This window comes from Cydia fagiglandana, chromosome 2 (genome assembly GCF_963556715.1).
Source record: "Cydia fagiglandana chromosome 2, ilCydFagi1.1, whole genome shotgun sequence".
NCBI lineage: Eukaryota > Metazoa > Arthropoda > Insecta > Lepidoptera > Tortricidae > Cydia > Cydia fagiglandana.
In genome coordinates, this window is record NC_085933.1 from 6680552 (window position 1) to 6699105 (window position 18554).

An 18554-nucleotide genomic window follows, 5' to 3' on the forward strand; every position below is an offset into this window, starting at 1 on the left:
TTGTCCATGTATTTCAAAAGAAAGCAAGCAAAGATCCCACAGATACGACCGCTCAAAGATAACATTTCGCAGGCAGGTGGTCCCACGCGTCCAAATTATGTCCCTTCCGGTCACCCACGGCCTAAACTCTAACTTATGTTATGTAAGTACATATATGACAAGATTTTATGTGTGCATTGAGAGCATTCCATGAAATTTTCTACCATTTGTACCGTACAAACGCGCATTTTCTGAAGATTTGCAGGTATATGAGTTTCCTTTTGTATGACAAATGGTCAAAATAATCGCCTGCTTTAAATGTCGAAAAAAAAAGTCGCAACACGGGAAATAAAATGCGTTTGTAAGGGACAGCCCGTGGCATGCTCCATTGTAGAGTCGCCATCAGATATACCGGAGCGGCCGAGGTGCTCAAAAGTATCTGAACGCGTGTTCAGATATTTGTGAGCACCTGGCCGGTCCGATATATCAGATGGTGACTGTACACATACCATAAAAATATTTATAGCATAACACTAAATTAACTTAATTTGTCCACTTAATAACTATTAGGTTATATTATTTATATTTATTGAAAAAATATGATTTTGAGCGATATTCGAATTCATGACGTTCGATCGATTAAGTACCTAAATTTGAATAGGAGCGGGTGTGCAAATGCCTTAGTTTCAGTTTCCATCTTTAATAATGGCTTCAGGAAATATGTAGGTAATGATAATGTGATAAATATAAAAACTTTCGCCAATTGGGGAATGCAACCCAGTACCATGATTACGTGGTGTACCTACATTATAAAACGTGTTTGACATTCTCTACACTTATGATATCAATCTTTATTACTTTTGACAGGCATTCAAGATAAAATAATTCATTCTAAGCTTTAGATCTGATTGAGTTTTAAAATAATTCTGGTCAAACTGCGTTATTTCGGAACACGTACATTAACAGTAAACATATTAGGTAAAGAAATAAATAAAATTATATTAATATTTTAAAAATCTTTGTCGAAAGTGAATTCTTATACTCGTATTTATTAATACATATTTTTTGTGGTCACTTTATGCTTGTGTAACTTTAATAGCTAATTTTTTTATTAATTTGTATATGTATATACCTAATAACAAAAAGCAATTTTATTTTAATACTACCTTCCTATTATGTCATGCATGATAATTTTATATAATATAATTATATTAATTGTTACGTGTTGTTGTGTTGTTAGTTAAGAATATATTATCTTAATATTCATTTTCTTGTTTCTTTATTTATATGCCAGTGAATTGTTATTTTATATAATATCAAATTAAAAACTAGCTACGCAATTAGTAATTACCCATGCACTCATTATGTTATTCATGACGAGCATCTATTGTCTATGTTTAAAAAAAACGCAGATACTATGAATGCGTGAAACAAAAGCCTCGACCAAAATTACCAAATCATCTTTACCTCATGTTGTTGAAAATTAGACTGTTTGCGGTCGTGTTAGGGGCGAAGATACACGCAAATACTTAGTAAATTTACCAAATTGCTTTTTATCCTTATGTTACGGGATTGTAGACCGTTCTTCCATGTAATAGGGATTAAAGTGGACGTAAAATTGTGCGTTCACGCAGCCCGCTGAGTTTAGAATAACGGTAAGGGGATCATGTGGTCCAACGTTTTCGAGCTTTGGTTTTGGCCAAGAATTAATTATGCAAACAAAACCCAGTTTTATTGCCTTTATTGTTCCTTTTGCCGAAATTTTCGGGACTGTTTGGACGTTTTGCGTAATTTTTTTCGAAAATAGAATCGTCATTGTTTTGAAACGTTTTGTCTCCGCGATGTGCTCATAATTGGGGGCCCGTTGAGTAACGGTTTGGGTCGTTGTTTATTTTTCTGCTTTTCGAGTTTACAATAATTCTGCGAAAAGACATAGTCCCGCAATTGTTTGAATTAACTACATCTTAGAATCACAGGAATTTGGATTAGGATAATTAACAAAACAATGAATCGCTCACAAAATTTCACGCGAACACGAGAAATATGCGACCTGGTAGACGAAAACATCCGGACATATGAAACTTATGAAAGTACATTTATGCCCAATCCAAAATGGAGACCTTCGCTTTCGCTCGGTCAGTTAAATCTAGACACGCGGCAGCGTGTCAAGCCAAGTTCAAGCAAAGGAACTGGCTAGCCAGCGCCGAGTGTAATATTACACGAACCACTTGGTGCCACTTTTGACCCTTCTATAACTCAAAACATCTTTGACGTAAACAAATAAAACTACGTGTGTTTAATTATATCCATAAGGATATCTAGAAGCCCAAATTTCATGAAGCTAGCTCAAACGGTTATAAAGGTATGAAGGTCAAAAAGTCGTAAATTTTAAGACTGACTTATGACTTATAGTACCTAAACCTAACCTACTTCCAGATGACCTAGAAGGATGAAATTTGGAATCCAGCTTGGTTATTGTGTGTAACCGTAGGAAAAAATCTAAAAATAAAATAAAGTTAAAAAATAGGGGGGGTCCCCATACAAAAAAACCACTTTTTATTGGGACTGACATATAAGTACCTAAACCTAACCTACTTCCAGATGACCTAGAAGGATGAAATTTGGAATCCAGCTCGGTTATTGTGTGTAACCGTAGGAAAAAATCTAAAAATAAAATAAAGTTTAAAAATAGGGGGGGTCCCCATACAAAAAAACCATTTTTTATTGGGACTGACATACAAGTACCTAAACCTAACCTACTTCCAGATGACCTAGAAGGATGAAATTTGGAATCCAGCTCGGTTATTGTGTGTAAGCGTAGGAAAAAATCTAAAAATAAAAAAAAGTTAAAAAATAGGGGGGGTCCCCATACAAAAAAATATTTTTTTATTGTAGCGTTGGAACCGTTACAAGCAGATATTTGAAACTACCCCAATATATGTATTATTATATTTGCTATATTAAAATAAAGTTTAGTCAAAAAATAAGTGGTGTCCCCATACAAAAAACTTGTAATACGCTCTAAACAACCGGCCAACGGTGTGTCGTCGGCGGCGCGCGGCACCACATAATTATACAAAGAACAGAAGTAAAAACCATACAGCGGAAACACAAGAAAAAACATTAAATCTCAATACCTGCCTAGTTTTCTTTACAAAAAGTATTGATATCCCACCAAAAACATAAATGTAAAAAAGGAGAGCCAAGTTCAATACAAAAATTATGCTTGGCTGTGGGTCTCGCCGCAAAAAGAATGGAGATCTAAATGAGTGCCACTGCCAAGTTCTATGCAAAATCCAAATATGTATTTATAGGAACAAAATAACATTATAAACAAGTATTAAACTCTATTTCTTTGCTTTATTGGATACCTATAACAATTGCTGTTATTTAAAAAAATGTGAGATCTTAAAGTAGGTTAGATTTGGCTTGGCCAGGTTTTATCAGAATTACAATATATATAAAATTATTGATATAATGAAAACTGGCCAAGTCAAATCTAACCTACTTTAAAATCTCACATTTTTTTAAATAACAGCAATTGTTATAGGTATCCAATAAAGCAAAGAAATAGAGTTTAATACTTGTTTATAATGTTATTTTGTTCCTATAAATACATATTTGGATTTTGCATAGAACTTGGCAGTGGCACTCATTTAGATCTCCATTCTTTTTGCGGCGAGCCCCACAGCCAAGCATAATTTTTGTATTGAACTTGGCTCTCCTTTTTTACATTTATGTTTTTGGTGGGATATATCTTACGACAAAATGTAAACTAAACTACTTACCTATCAAAAACAAACATGCTACCAAAGGATACTCGTAAATGTTATTGATGGCGTCCAAAATTGAGTGAAGTCGTGCCAAGGCCACTTTCAATTGAGTCATCACCACTTATTACCGTTTCACCCATGCGGTCATCTGACCATATCACCCCACCATTGTTTCCAACATTAATATATTAGGCCCTAAAAATATTACTAGTTCGACACCAGCATTGAAACGTCACTCACCGGGAACTTTATGGCCTCATTTGACCAATTTGATGGTACTTCCTTGAACCATGACCAACCATTTAACCTTGACCTTAGTAAAATCGAACTAATTGCCCGTCCCGCCTATTGTTTGGAAGATGGGAATATCGTGAGAGCTCTTCGTAAATTGGTAACATTTTAACTGTTTAGATTTTTTCGTTCCGTTCGAATTTTAAATAGCGTAAACGACGGTCGTAAAGTTTACGAGTATTGTGACGAGTTGTGTGCATTCTAATTGAATGTAAAAAAATCTAATTAACAATAAAACACGGTCTAACATAGTGATAAAGAAAGTTGCACACTGTATATTCAATCTAATTACGTACAGGGAATGTGTCGCCGAAATAGAGCCGAAAGCGAACTAAGAAATAAGAGATGGCGTGGCGGCGTTATAGAAAAAAACCTAATATCTCAAATGTCAAAATGTGACATTGAGTGATTTGTGGCTAAGCTCCGCCTGTCCTGTGTTTCAAACATCACCGCGCGCCAGACAGCTGAGCCGAAAGCCCCGAGGACGGTGCCGACCTAACACTACTTATCCTCTTCCCACTTACCTATAAACCTATCTCCATCTCAAGCGTTGGCTAAGACTGTTCTATACGTATCATGGCGTTACCTGAGAGCTTTTGTGTAAAAGTTCAACGCTTTTTCGTGCAGTTGTTTAAAAAGATTTCGTGCATTGCACAAGGGATTTCGCACTGTTGCATTATTATAGAGCTTCTTTAATTTCCGCCCGTCCCACGGTGAGTTGAACAAAAACATTTTTATGTAGTTACAATTTTGCGTTAATGCAGTTTTCCATGTAAATTTCACGTGTTTTCTCTTATAAAATATTTAATTTATGTACATATCTATTTTAATGCCTACATGTACTCATGTTTTATACATGAATTACAGACTTTCTTTTCAATTTGCTTAGATACTTACAAGCACTGCTTCTTCATAACTTTCATTATTTTATGAGTATAAGATCTAGGTTTTGTTGAATTTACATCACCAACGTACCTGAAACAAAATAACATAAGCTGATTAAAATATGATAATGAATTTTAGAAGGTACAATAAAATTTGTGGTCTTGTAAAACTTTAGTGTTTTAAGTAGGTACCTACTTAATTATATTATAGTTATAGACAATTAAACATAGTTTTAGCTTCCAAATAATTGAAGAAAATATATTCAGTTTTTTTAGTAATTTAGAAATGTATCTAATCTAAAAGCAGAAGGTTAATGATGTCCTTTTTAAATAGGAAAGGATAAATTATTTAATAATGCCAATATTGTCTACAAAATATAATTTGATGTTATAGGTATCAAAATCACTATAAACAACGTTCCATTTAGGCCAGTGACCCAGTAGCGGGAGATAAGATATAGCGGCCATTACGTCACATCTGGTCCCGATGAATACCCGTCTATGATCTTAGCGAGTTCTCACAGTAAAGCTGTGACACCAACTGCCCTAATTATGGAGTGTTACCTAATGTGGATGTGGATGTATATATGTTTTGTAGATATTAAAAACACAGTATAGATGTAACATAATACCTATACATGTACCATGTACCTATTTTATTGAGAACCTCATTAATATAATTATTTTCCGTTAGTTATCTCATCATCTTTTTACTCGCATTTTCCCGGCTATTTGCCACGGATCATGGGAGCCTGGGGTCCGCTAGTTGTTGTGTGTTGGTTAGTTTTCTATTTATCAATATTATCATTTAAATTACATTAAAATAATTTATTGTTAGTTTACCACTGGTATTTGTGAACATCCAATTAATGTTAAGTAAATATATTTTTTTAATTTGTAAATATTATTATACCTCTTTCAACTTGGTCTTGGGAATAACTTAGGTGAAAGTGATTGTTTTAGTCCATACATAAATACATCAAATAACAACTTATAACGATTTGTTAAATTACAAATATTCAAGTAAAATCCTTCATTATTATGACGTCTTTTGACAAAAAAAAATTCAATAAGAGAAAAAACATTTATCCGAGCTAACCCAACGGTCATCCTATCGATACATAGCCATCACAGTTGTGAAAGACGACCTAATTTTATCCATATTCAAGTAATCCCTCATTAGTCAGAGTTTGAATTAAGAGCATGACAGATGCGCCGACCAATCCGCCCGAAGATATAAATAGCGTCGCTTTAAGTGGTAAAGAGCGCCGGCGACCCTCCGATAACATCGCATTAGGGTGCGGTGGGCTACTGGTTTTAGTCATATGGAAAAAACTTACAAAGTATAAAGTCGCCACTTAAACTTAATGTTGGGTACCTACATATTTAAAGAAGAAAACTGAATTTAATTCTAAAGTTAATATCACAGACCAACTTTTGTGGTTTAAGTATATAAATAATTAAATATGTAGCTAAACACAAATCTTCCAATTTCGACCACTGAGTGACGAAAATGTAGGTACTTATTGAGTTTTCTTAATTCGATGGAAAACTAATAAAATATTTTTTTTTATAAGCAGGCCTATGTTAGAGCATTTTTTTTATTTCTACATAATTTGTACGTAACGTACAACGTCAGTTCATACAAAAGTTTGCACAATTGTGCAAGGTTTTCGGCAGTGGGGTAAGCTCTTAAAGGCGTCTATCTATATACCGGGTGTGGCCTGTTATATGAGCAAAAAAATAAACTGTAGGCTGTACTCTTCATACAGACCAAAATTTGTTCAGCGACTTTTAAAAATAACTTGTGGTTTGATTTTTAATACAGTTTAAAGTTTATTCTAAGACGCAATGTACCTATTGCGAATATTGTTATATTTAAGGCGTGACAAGCAATGTCAATCACAATGATATGGCGTGGCGATAGCGTCCATTGAAGATAATATTTATTTTGTATGAAAAATAGGGAGTATTAATACTTCATAATTTTTAAAAGTTGTTGAACAAAAGTGTCACCGTTTGAGGAGTACAATCTATGTTTTAATTATCTGCTCGTGTTAAAGGCCACACCCGGTATAGATGATAGCGCAATATTTTTTTTTTATTCTAACAAAATCATTTTTTAACAAAAGTAACATTGGCTTAACATAAACAACCTACTAAACTACATAAATAATATACAAATAACTACAGAATAAATGTAATCAAACGTACTAAATCAAAATTGTAGGCATGTACGATTTGTAACACGAAACGAATAGACCTAAAGCAAGAAAAGCATTCAGAAATTAGAAACAAAACCAATTTAAACTATTCCGTTTCGCCTCGCACAGGCCAGTACGAAAGTTGCCCAAAAAAAAGTAAAATAGCGAACTAAAATGTCCGCGATCCCGGAGGCATCGTTATAAGGCTGCGTTACTATTAATGATTGTGGTTCGAAAGGAACTGTAAAAATAGCAGGCGATTTAAAGAAAACCATTTCTAATTTCGTTGGTTTGCGAGTAAACCATTCAAAAAGGTTAGATACGTTAAGATTACGTTTAGCAGTCAGATTGTTTATACAGGGTGGAAAGGCACGACGATCCTTCCCGGAAGTATTAGGTCGTTTAAGTGATACAGAACAGATTGGTAATGGTAAGAATCGTTAATTGAGTAAAAAATAAAATTTCCAAATTTTCTACGTTTTAACTGTGGTGATAACCCTATATAGCATGTGCACATGACGGCTAGATTAAGGTTCTCCGTCGGGAAAGCTCGGTACTTTACGCTTTTTTCCGATCCTTGACAGAATCGCAATGATGTATGAATGACGCATAAATGACAAATAAATCAAATGAATGCAAAAATATTACAAGCAATTTTATTACTTTCTTAGATAATTACTTTTTGCCAATATTGAACACTATCTTCTCTTCACATACGGTGTTCAAATGTACCTCCGTGTCTTATAATGTACGCCGTAAGTAGCTCGCACCCGAGCCCGCGCTCATTGCCCATGCGATAGTGTGTGCTCTTCGTCATTTTTCCTCCGCAGATTGTCAAAAGCAGCAATTAGCCTTTAATGTCTCATTTCGTCCGCTTCGTTCGCATTCCGTTTGGTACACCATATCTTTTACACAGCCCCACGAATTTAAATAACCACGAGCATCTAACAACGGCATTTTTATTTGAAGAATATGACATTAGATAAGTAAAGATCAATGACAATTTAATTTCAAACATCAGACGTCTTGTCTATTTCCTACCACGCAAGAAGGTTTGTTAGTTAAGTATTTAAGAAGTATTTATTCTTGATTTATTCTTAGTATTTCATTTTTGCAAGTTCATTTGGTGCATTTAAACACAACCTACTTGTAATTTTTTATTATTTTAGATAGTTTCCAATTATTCGAAAATAATTTTGTGAAACGTGTTAAGAAACTAAAACCTTTTTATCAGTCAAGGAAACCAGAGATATTTATAAGACGATTGCGTACTTTTGAGTGGTCGTCAATGTCACAACTTGAACTGTCGTTGTAAACAATGTTGTGGTTTAATATTAAGGAATAACATAACTACTTCATTCAAGTATTGAACAAGTGAAACCACTATTGTAAGAAAGCGAAAATCCTGCAACGATTCTTACCGTGTTGTAAGCAGACCTAAGAATGGTTAGATGGCAACAAATTAGCATAATTTCCTGTCGTATACTGATTGTTTACAAGAAAGGTCATTGACCCTGTCACCTGTTAGGGTTAGAACAAAGTAGTTTTTTGCATGGATGTTTAAAAGGCCATAATTTAGAAACGGTTGCCCATATTAACATAGTTTCTATGGAGAAAATATAGACCTTAGGCTAAACAATCCCCCATTTGCGGAAAGGATCGTCGTGCCTTTCCACCCTGTATACTGAAAGTTTATATTGTTAAATATAAAATAAAATATAGTTGTTTTGTCAAATACTTATCTATATTAGAAACAAATATGTAATAACAATATATCTTTAGGCCTTGCCCTGCTGCCTGCGGCCTTTAGGTTAGCTCAGGGGTCGGCAAACTTTTGAAGAGAAGAGCACATAATATCTTAGTATTTAGAATCTACTGTGGTTGGTTAGTCTTTCTATGTGGTTTTTACTATATATTTACATTTATATTATAATTTTGACTTAATAACATATAAGTATATTTATTCCGTAGCCAAAAAATAATAACACTAATTACGTAAACTCTTGATTTCGAAGCATCTAAAATACGGTATCTATTCCTATCATTCAAGCTGCGTGACTAATGTAATGGGTGAGCCGAAAGTACAGTGATGAAGTCGAATCCATCGCATTCGGCCGTCGTGTGTGGCACTTAATTGGATAACGAAGCGATTTTTCTAATGAAGAAAATTGATTTGACGAATTTTATGACATGTGAAACTTCAAGCGGCAAGCATACCATCTATGTATATTGGTTTGGCTAATCAAGGCATTTTTGAAAAATAACAATGAAATCAAATGAAACAGAGCCTATTTTTACTTTTGTGAGTATTTATTGTCAACTTAATACTACGCCTTTCAATGGAAAAATAAATTCTAAACCAATTCTAGCTATATAGGTACGTACATCGTTTAAGGCGTTTCTCTCGACATGTGCACTGTGCACCTTTAAAATGGCTCCTAAATTCTGACATGAGCTAAGAAAACAAACGGAAGAGCCGACTTTATCAGGTTATCAGTATGTAGAATCAGCACGTGCGGCGCGGAATGTGCGGACGTTCCCAGCGATTTGCGATTTCGTGTCAATTAACAGGATGGGAAATTAGTAACGTGCACCTTTATTTATAAGCAATTACATGAGTTAGTCGGCAACAAGCGGCCCGCGAGCTTCCTTGGCTATTTTGTATATAATATTGACAAACGATAATGTCTGATAAAGTCATAAATATTAACAAAGTGCGGCTAGCGTCAACTTCGGTAACTACTATTTGGCCCTTGGCTGCTAAAAGGTTGCCGACCGCTGATCTAAATCATATTAAACTCAGGCAAATCAACTTTAAGTCCGACACTAACGTCTCTGACGTTACCCAAATATATCTGTGACCTCTGACATCGTCGTTTCCAATTTAAGATTTGTCTAACTTTAAGGTCGGTCAGAGAGCAAATCGCTAGTTTATACAAAATTATATTAAAGTAATATTCATTTATAAGCGAAATTTTTGATGTCGTGGACAAATTAGTTTCGATCTAAAATTTGATTAGCCCAATTAAGCCGAAATATTTTCTCTTGACGCAAAATTTATCTGAGCAGCGCAAGCCGTGTTTTTTTTCTTCGACCAAACGTTTTGAACTTAGACACTAGCGTTTTCTAATTTTAGCAAGCCTGTATTTTCCTAAAGGCACCTCTAAAGGAAATTCCTACTTCGCAAGCCATGTATTCCACGGCGTACGCTGCAGTAGGTAAACAGGCGTCCCGTTTCCCGCCCTCGCTTCCGTGCCCGTCACTCGATGCCGGCACAAAATAACTAGCTACAGTATTACGTATTAAAAATGGCTGTATAATTTTCCTTTGAAGGATTTTGCGGATTAAGTTATTCCACTGCTTTGAATTCTTGAAAGGGAAATGTATGAATGTATAATTATTATTTCCGTAAGGGTAGTATTTTACATGGAAGTTACATGATGGTGTACCTTGGTACTAGTAAGGTCATATGAGGTAAGATAAACATACTTAGTTTATTATGATCGGTGCAAGAAAAACTGTAATATGAAGATTCCCTACAAGTATGTATTTCTTTTACCCCAATGTTTCTCGTACCTACCCCATCTATTCTTATGCTTTATAATATTTTAATAACATTAATAAATGTTTCTTACGGCCCGATTCGAAATTTAAGATACGTCAGTTAATAGATCTAGAAACGATATGGATTAGATAGGTCAGTGTCAAATGAGACGTTTCTTCAAACAAAAACGTCACTTTTGATACTGACACATCTAATCCATTTCGTTTCTATACCTATTAATTGACGTATCTTAAAGTTCGAATCAGGCAGTAAATCAGTTACGAGTATTATACATATCCTCTAGCCGCCCAGAGACCTATAAAAAGGTCTCCTGTTCCATTCTAATTTGAACTTTGTGCTGACTAAATAAAATTTAATTTTACTTGGCATGGTTTGACGTATGTCCGTACTCGTCCAGTCATACTGATTTTTTGCAGGAAAACATAATTTAATGCAATATTACGTGTTTTGTATATATTTGTAAAGCGATTCCATTACTAATGAGTCATTAGGCATTTATTAACGGACGCGCTGACATCGATCGCTTTTAGCGATAAGCCGACCACTTCCTACCTATTTATATTTGTCCCCGGTATGGTCACAATTATTTTACAACAGCAGGTGAATATAGTATTAGATTGTGTACTTTTAATTATAATATTAATTAGATAAGTGCATGTTATACCTATTAGTTTTTATTCGCAAAGCATAGTGCATCTAAACTTCAAATTAAAATTACTAAAAAAGCTCTCAATCGGGCGACGTATACCTACATAGTTCGATAGTATAAAAATATAAAATATTTTTGCTGTTAGTTGAATTTTAATTTTGTTAACTTGAGGTCCACAATAGGTACAAAATGTTAATTAATGAAATGTTTTTTGCTCATAACTCCAATTAAATTTAAATAAGTTCTTTGTAAGCTTTTAATTATATTTAAATTAAATATCTATTTAAATGATTTAAATATTTTGTAATCGGATAAAATTAACTGAGCCAAACAGTAATTCCAAGCAACCCCCAACAGCAAAACCAAGTAACTCTTAATAGCGAATTCCCCGCACAGTTCGATCGGTCTTATTTCGTAGGCATTAAATCCACTAATACATTTTCCCAATGTCGACAACGGCAAAAATCAGGGCCGGCCGCGCCCTGCATAGCAAGCAGCCTCGAAAATGTTCTTTACTTACTTATACAGCTTTGCACAGTTTCTTGGATTGCGGGTAGCGATTTCTGAAATCGGTGCTTTTGGGAATATGTATGTGAAAGTAAAAAGCGTGTGTAGTGAGAGGGTTGGATTGTTTTTAAAAGGGTTAAAAAGGGCTCGGATGTGAAACTGGCAAAGTTTGGTACTTGCATGGGCTGGGTTAATTGGCTAACAATCGTTCGCGAATGTACTTTGAAGATATTGACATAAGATTTGTGGTCTAAATATTCATTGTAGAAATACATTTGGGTCTAAACAAAATGTCTATAATAATTATAATCAAATGTAGGCGACTTGTATGGTGTTGTGAAGTACAGTCAAGGAATTTAAATTCCGACCCATTTCGTACTTTGTCACAGTGACAATCAATATGAAAGCCGCTAGAGACCTCATACGGTTGTCACTGTGACAAGGTACGAAATGGGTCGGAATTTAAATTCCTTGACTGTACCATAAAGTTCAAATTGAATAGAATAATATCTACATAATTATTTACACAGTTTTACAAGACATCATAAAATATACAGCAATAAAATTAGTATTTCGTGAAGTTTTATGTTAAAAATAAAGTTATACATGTTTCATTAAATTTACAACGGCAATAAATGAATAAGCTAGATTTAGCTTGTATAATAAAAATATCTCAATTTAATTATATTGATATATGATGACTGACTTTTATAATCCATTAGAAAAATAAAAATAATATAATTTTTTTTCATCACTCATACTTTTACGCGATATGATTAATATAGCGAAAATACCCATACTTACCGTAATAAAAATAATCATAGCAAATAAAGCGATAACTTGTCTGTTTAAGTCGTTCTAAGTGGTTAAATTATATATAAAGTCTTGCATAGTTATCTCGGTACAAGCATTCCACCGTCAGTCACGCGAGCGTCCTACTCGTCTACATAACTTCATTGCTTCATTATGAGACAATCTTGTCTACAGTGATAAAAGTTTACTTGGCGCTCACATCTACAAAGCACCTACATAGATGTTAAGAAAATTTAGATTTACAGAATAGTCTATAATGTTTAGATTTAAATGTCATACTTCATACTCTTTGATTTGCATACAAAAATAATTATTGTTAAAAACTACAAACTACTAACTAGGAATAGGTAAATGTTGGATTAAGGTATTATGCATAAAACATTTAAATATTGCATTTTATATCAAATCAGTCGGCGCGATTCGAACTTTAAGATATCGCGCCGTTAGACATTCACTAGATATGAAATAGTAAAGATATGTGACGTTCCAGGGCAAAAGGTACCTTATGGCAGCTGGCGCTTATGCTTATTATTAACGCCGCTCCAATATTCAGTCGGGGTAATGGTACCTTTCGCCGTGGAACGTCACATATCTTTACTATATCTTATCTAGTGCATCTCTAATTCATTTCCCGAGTCACGCCGAGTGAATGTGTAGGTATCAGTAAACGTACAGATAAGTTTAGAAATATACAGTATGAATAATATCTATAATAAAAAATATTGATAGAAATAATGTTTCCAAATTTACTAAAACACAATTAAGTATTTTCTATTCCTACAAATCCGTTCATATTCCTATCAACATCAAAAAAATTACTTACAACACTTACGTCTTTATTCGCCAAATTGTCCATAATAATATAAAAATCGTTCATCCTAACAAGGTTGCATGTAAAAGTTCATAGCTCAGCGCAGGGAATCCCTCGGCATCCGAGGCCATTAAATCCCGCTTTACGACGCACTTACGGCGGTTGCGCCGTTTACACAGTCGTAACTGGCCTTAATTGGCATATTGAGATTATAACAGTGTAATCGCTTGTTTTACGGCCCTTTAAAAGATCACAGACGTTTAGAGCAATTGATTTCCGTATTGCACTTTCTAACTCTTTATCGCAACATTTACAAGTGATTTCGAATAGGGCATTCCAGAAAAGTATTGTATACGTGACGCAATTTTTTTAATATTTGGCATGTTAACGATTGATACGAGTAACTTAACTTTAAATTCAATGGTATATAATACAGATTTCTGCAGGTACTACCTACTTTGTCCCCGGCTGAGTAAATCTTCTTGTAGAATGCCCCGAAAAAATTTAAATACCAATCAAAAATGATTAAAATACTGTTTTTAAACACTTTTATGTGCAGATATAGTAGAGTAAAGTTTACGAAAAGTATTCTTAAAAGAAAAGTAAACTTTTTAAAAATAGCGGATGTATTCCGGTAGCTGCAATTAAATTAGGTATAAGAAAAAAAAACGTAAATAAAATTGCCAGCGTTCAAATTACACCCTACCTTTACGATAGCAAGGAGTGCTTATTAAATAGGACTTGGCCTGTAATTTCCAAGATGGCGAACACTCGACAAGATGCTTCCGTGCCTCATTATTAACACTTTTGACGCCGAACGACTTGTCGTAAACTATTAACACGATCATGATTGTGTGACACACGAACGAATGATTCAATCGTGTTGATTACTTATTCCGATTACCTAGCTGATAATCAGTATATCCAATATGATAAATGTTAAATTTGTAAGTAGTTCTAGAATATTAAAGCATCTTGCATCTATACTATTGGTTTAAAAGTACCTACATCAATATACAATGCAAACCGGTATAGGTTCGGTAAATATATTGACAGAATTTTAATGTAAAAATAGCCGTAAAATATCTTATAGGTTTTAAAAACAAAACACGGTGGGGTTAGTTACAGATCACCGAACGACATCACCTAATTCGCAAATCCTCAAAACACGCATCAGCCCAAAAACAACGCAACTGTAAATCCAAAACAATATTTCAATTGCAGTCCACTATTTCCATATTTGTGAACGCCCGTGCAATATCACTTTCATGTTTTTCGGCTGGCGGGCGTAAATTCGGAACGCCTGATTCTGGCGTAGACCAGTATTTTAATTACTCGTTTCAAGAATGATTTATGTCATGCCCAGGCACAAATAGCACTAGCTGCCGTTGCGGTTAAGTTTTTTTCGCGTTTTTAAGTGCGAATATGTAATGTTTTTTGGTAAGTAGGTACGTTTGAATGAAAAGTTTAAAATGTGTTCCTTTTTTTTTGCTATATGTTTTAATTACTGAATTATTCGTTCATTCATCTTTTTGGTTTATTTTTAGAACAACTTTTCTTAACTACTTTGAAATATTTTTTGTTGTGATTTAATTACATAGAGGTATTATATGACAGTCAACAAAAATCATTGAATGAAAAGCGTTTCGACAATGTCGTAAAAAAGCGAATCATGTAAACAACTTTAAAATTAAGTACAATCAAATAGATATCTAAAAAATACCTCAAGGCATTAAGTCCGCCATTTGTACATTTTATTATCGTGCAATAAAATTTAAATAAATAAATATCTCCCACTTCTAAACCACAACATCTTTTACCAGCCGAGCCGATATAAAAGGTGTCTTTATAAATAGCTGAATACAAGCTATAAAAGTTTCGAAAGTGTATCAAATTTGCTAAGACATTTATGACGCTTAGACACGATGGAACAGGAAATCTGATATATAAAAGCAGGCCATGGCTGTGATCAAACGTATGTAGATCACGCATGACATGTGGTCGCACCAGTTTGACGGGGCAGGTTAGATTAGACATTTAATTAGGGTCCTAATAACGGTGTTGCGAAATGTGTTGATCGATTATGCTAGTTAATTACGCATATGTCTTTTAATATCAATCGTTCTATAGTGTGGTCGGCATTTATATTTTGAAACTGTTTTATTTTTCTTACAAGTCTAGTTAGTTTAGCCTTATAATTCAGTTACCATTTTTATGTTTGGATGGTTCGTATTAAATATTTAAGAATGTCATCATTGCAAAATATTTAGATATTAATAATATGATCCAACAATGACTATGTTTTGAAACTTATACTAATACTTTACTGTCTCTTTATTAATTAAAACCCATTTCGAAATTATTGTCCTTTAACAACATAGTGCAATGACTATTTAATTTATTTCTATACTCGATATACATTCTCGTAACCCGTTACATACAATACTAACCAACTATGAGAAATTAAAGCAACTCAAAATTCCAAGAAGCTAAATGCTTTTAAAAGTATTTCTTATCTCAGTAGATTTCTCTTTTGGGTAAAAAAAATGAATAAGACTCGCTTTCTACGGCCACCCCGGCAACGGTTAGAAAAAAACAATTTGCGTTTGGAGCATTCACGAAATATCGTGAACAAAAAGACTTTGCGCAAGAGTCGCAAGACCATTCACTCGCATTGTGACTGTTACCGTTTTTGGATCGCAACATGCACCGTTATACCATAAAAAGACGTAAGTTGACCAGATTTCTTTGTCTAGTGACAAAAGCCCGATATGATTTAGGGTTTCTTAAAAATGTAGTGTTAAAAAGTTTGTAAATTGATTTACAATGCCAAAGCAATTTCAGTTGTTATGAACAATTAGCCTGGACCAGAAAAAAATGTAATGCATTTTGTTTGAAAAATTAAAATGGTTCAAAGTTAACCACAAATGTAAAACAATAACCAATTATTATTAGTAGTTTATTGTTTTGACATGTTTGACATTTTGTCTTCCTTATGTTATAATGCTAAAGTTTTATTTTTATCGTCTTTAATAACATTATATCTGTAAGCGATCAATTTTAACAAGGCTAAAAGCCTAATTGCTTTGAAATGGAAGAGTTACGAGCGTTATCTAAAACTGTTTCGTGTCAAAAGTCATTGTTTATTTTGTAGCCGAGATAAGGCTGTATTATTTTCTATTTTTTCTGTGGGTCTTGAGCAATTCCCATGGACTTTGAATGCCGCTAATGAAACATTAAGCTGCAAATTAGGTAATGTGTATGTGAGAATACAAATTTGTATACATTTTCTTAGTTCGAAACCATGCCGCGTTGTCGCCGTTTTATAGAGTAGCTTTTATATTTATAGTCGTAAGAAAACATTGCTTCCGCCTGTCATGGTAAACTCGTAAAATTTAAGTTAACTTATGTTAATCTTGTGGGAGTTGGGAATTTAATTCGGAACTTTGTGTAGAGTGCTATTGCAGATTCCAAAATTAGAGCGTGGATTAATCAAAGTTTCGACGCTGCACCGAGCAAGTGCTGTTGCTGCTAAGTTTCATTATTGAGTCGAAACAATTGCGTTCGATTCGATCGGCATTTGTTCGTTCTATATTTAAATCGTTAGGCGCGGGATAAACAATTTGAGAATTGCGCGGGGCGAGGTGTTGTCGCGCCGCTCCGCGTGATTTAGCGACGCCGGCGGATTTAAATCATAGTTGTCTTGTCTTCTGGAACCGGAATACGTATGCACTCGCTGCTGGCTGATATGAGGGAATCACTGAGAACTTGATATTTATGATTTGTTACGCTTTGTTTTGATGCGAGCGAATTCGCGTGAATAATGTGCTTATGTTGCTATTACTCACTTTTGTATAAAATTTCCGTAATATATAGGCAACGCTAGTCATATTTTCCTTTAATAATGTAAAATATTACATATTTCTCATGTTTTTCTTACACTTACAAATTATGTTTACTTACCTTAAATATGTCTCGGCAGTTTCCGTTATGAACAATAACCGATCTCGATTAAGCGACCTTAAACTACAATCACATTGAATTCATACAAAACTGACCCTGTATTAATTCGTATTCTAAAATCTCTACCGTGCTGCTAATTTATTATGTTACATTATTTTGTACTTTATAATAAAAATACTAATTTAATTACAAGACTTTTGTACTACGAAAATAATAGACACGAAATAATAAAACACTGTGAAAACACTTGTCTATATAGTGGTCCAGGTAGGAGAATGATTTGTCGAATTTATTCAGTTTTGTGGGTCGCCGTGGCAGGCTACAGGAGTAGTAGTCGCGTAGTCGCGCGTGCGTTTGTCGCGGGCGGGCGGAGAGTCGCGCGTGGTGTCATGGCGCGGTCGCGACTGGGCGGGCGGCGCGTCGGCCGCCGGGCGCGCACTGCCGCGGCCTGGCCGCCCCCGCCCCGCCCGCCCAGCGAGAATGATTAAAAATTCTTCGGGAAACTTTGTTGGGATAGTAGCCTTAACGGTTTCCTTGAGTCTGTCTTTGTAGGTAGGTATTGGGTATTGGATAAGTGTTAAATTAAACAATAATTCGAACATCTTTGCGCACGTTCAAGCAAGCAGGTACATAGGTACTTACTTATTATTCCTAGATACAATACATAAGCACGTAAACAGTTCTAAACAATATAGTGCTGTCTTTTATCCCTTTTAAGATATTTCATGTCTAGTGTGGTGTGGATGATTTTTTTTTTATTTATCACTGAATTTTGATCGACGGTATGATAGGGTTGCAAGTACATATATTTTATTGTTTTAAGCACAAATACCTACACAATTAGTAAATGACTGGTACAATCGTAGAAGTGTCTGATGCACATTTGGTATGAGATTACATGTGATTGAAGCAATAAATCGTAACCCAGTTCTGATTTCATTCTGGGAACCGACAGGGAATCGTACACTAATGCCGTTCATCAACATTATGTTGTATTTAATAGGATATATTCCCAGGAAACATAACATAGCACCATGCTATGTAACAAATATTTATATTAAAGTATATAAAACTGATTTATAATGGGTAAGTTGCACACACTATATACATATTAT

General features: G+C 34.4%; 1 protein-coding gene across 5 annotated transcripts in view; it reads right to left on the reverse strand.

Moving 5' to 3' along the window:
• LOC134674822 (homeotic protein antennapedia-like) overlaps nucleotides 1-18554 on the reverse strand; it is a 238640-nt gene that overhangs the window by 72451 nt on the left and 147635 nt on the right. Inside the window, exon 1 of one of the 5 annotated variants that reach the window (XM_063532987.1) lies at nucleotides 17440-17863. The exons of the other annotated variants lie outside the window; for them this stretch is intronic. The gene's annotated coding sequence lies outside the window, so the exon portion shown is untranslated. Of the gene's footprint in view, nucleotides 1-17439; nucleotides 17864-18554 lie in introns of those variants that run through there. 5 annotated transcript variants of the gene reach the window in all.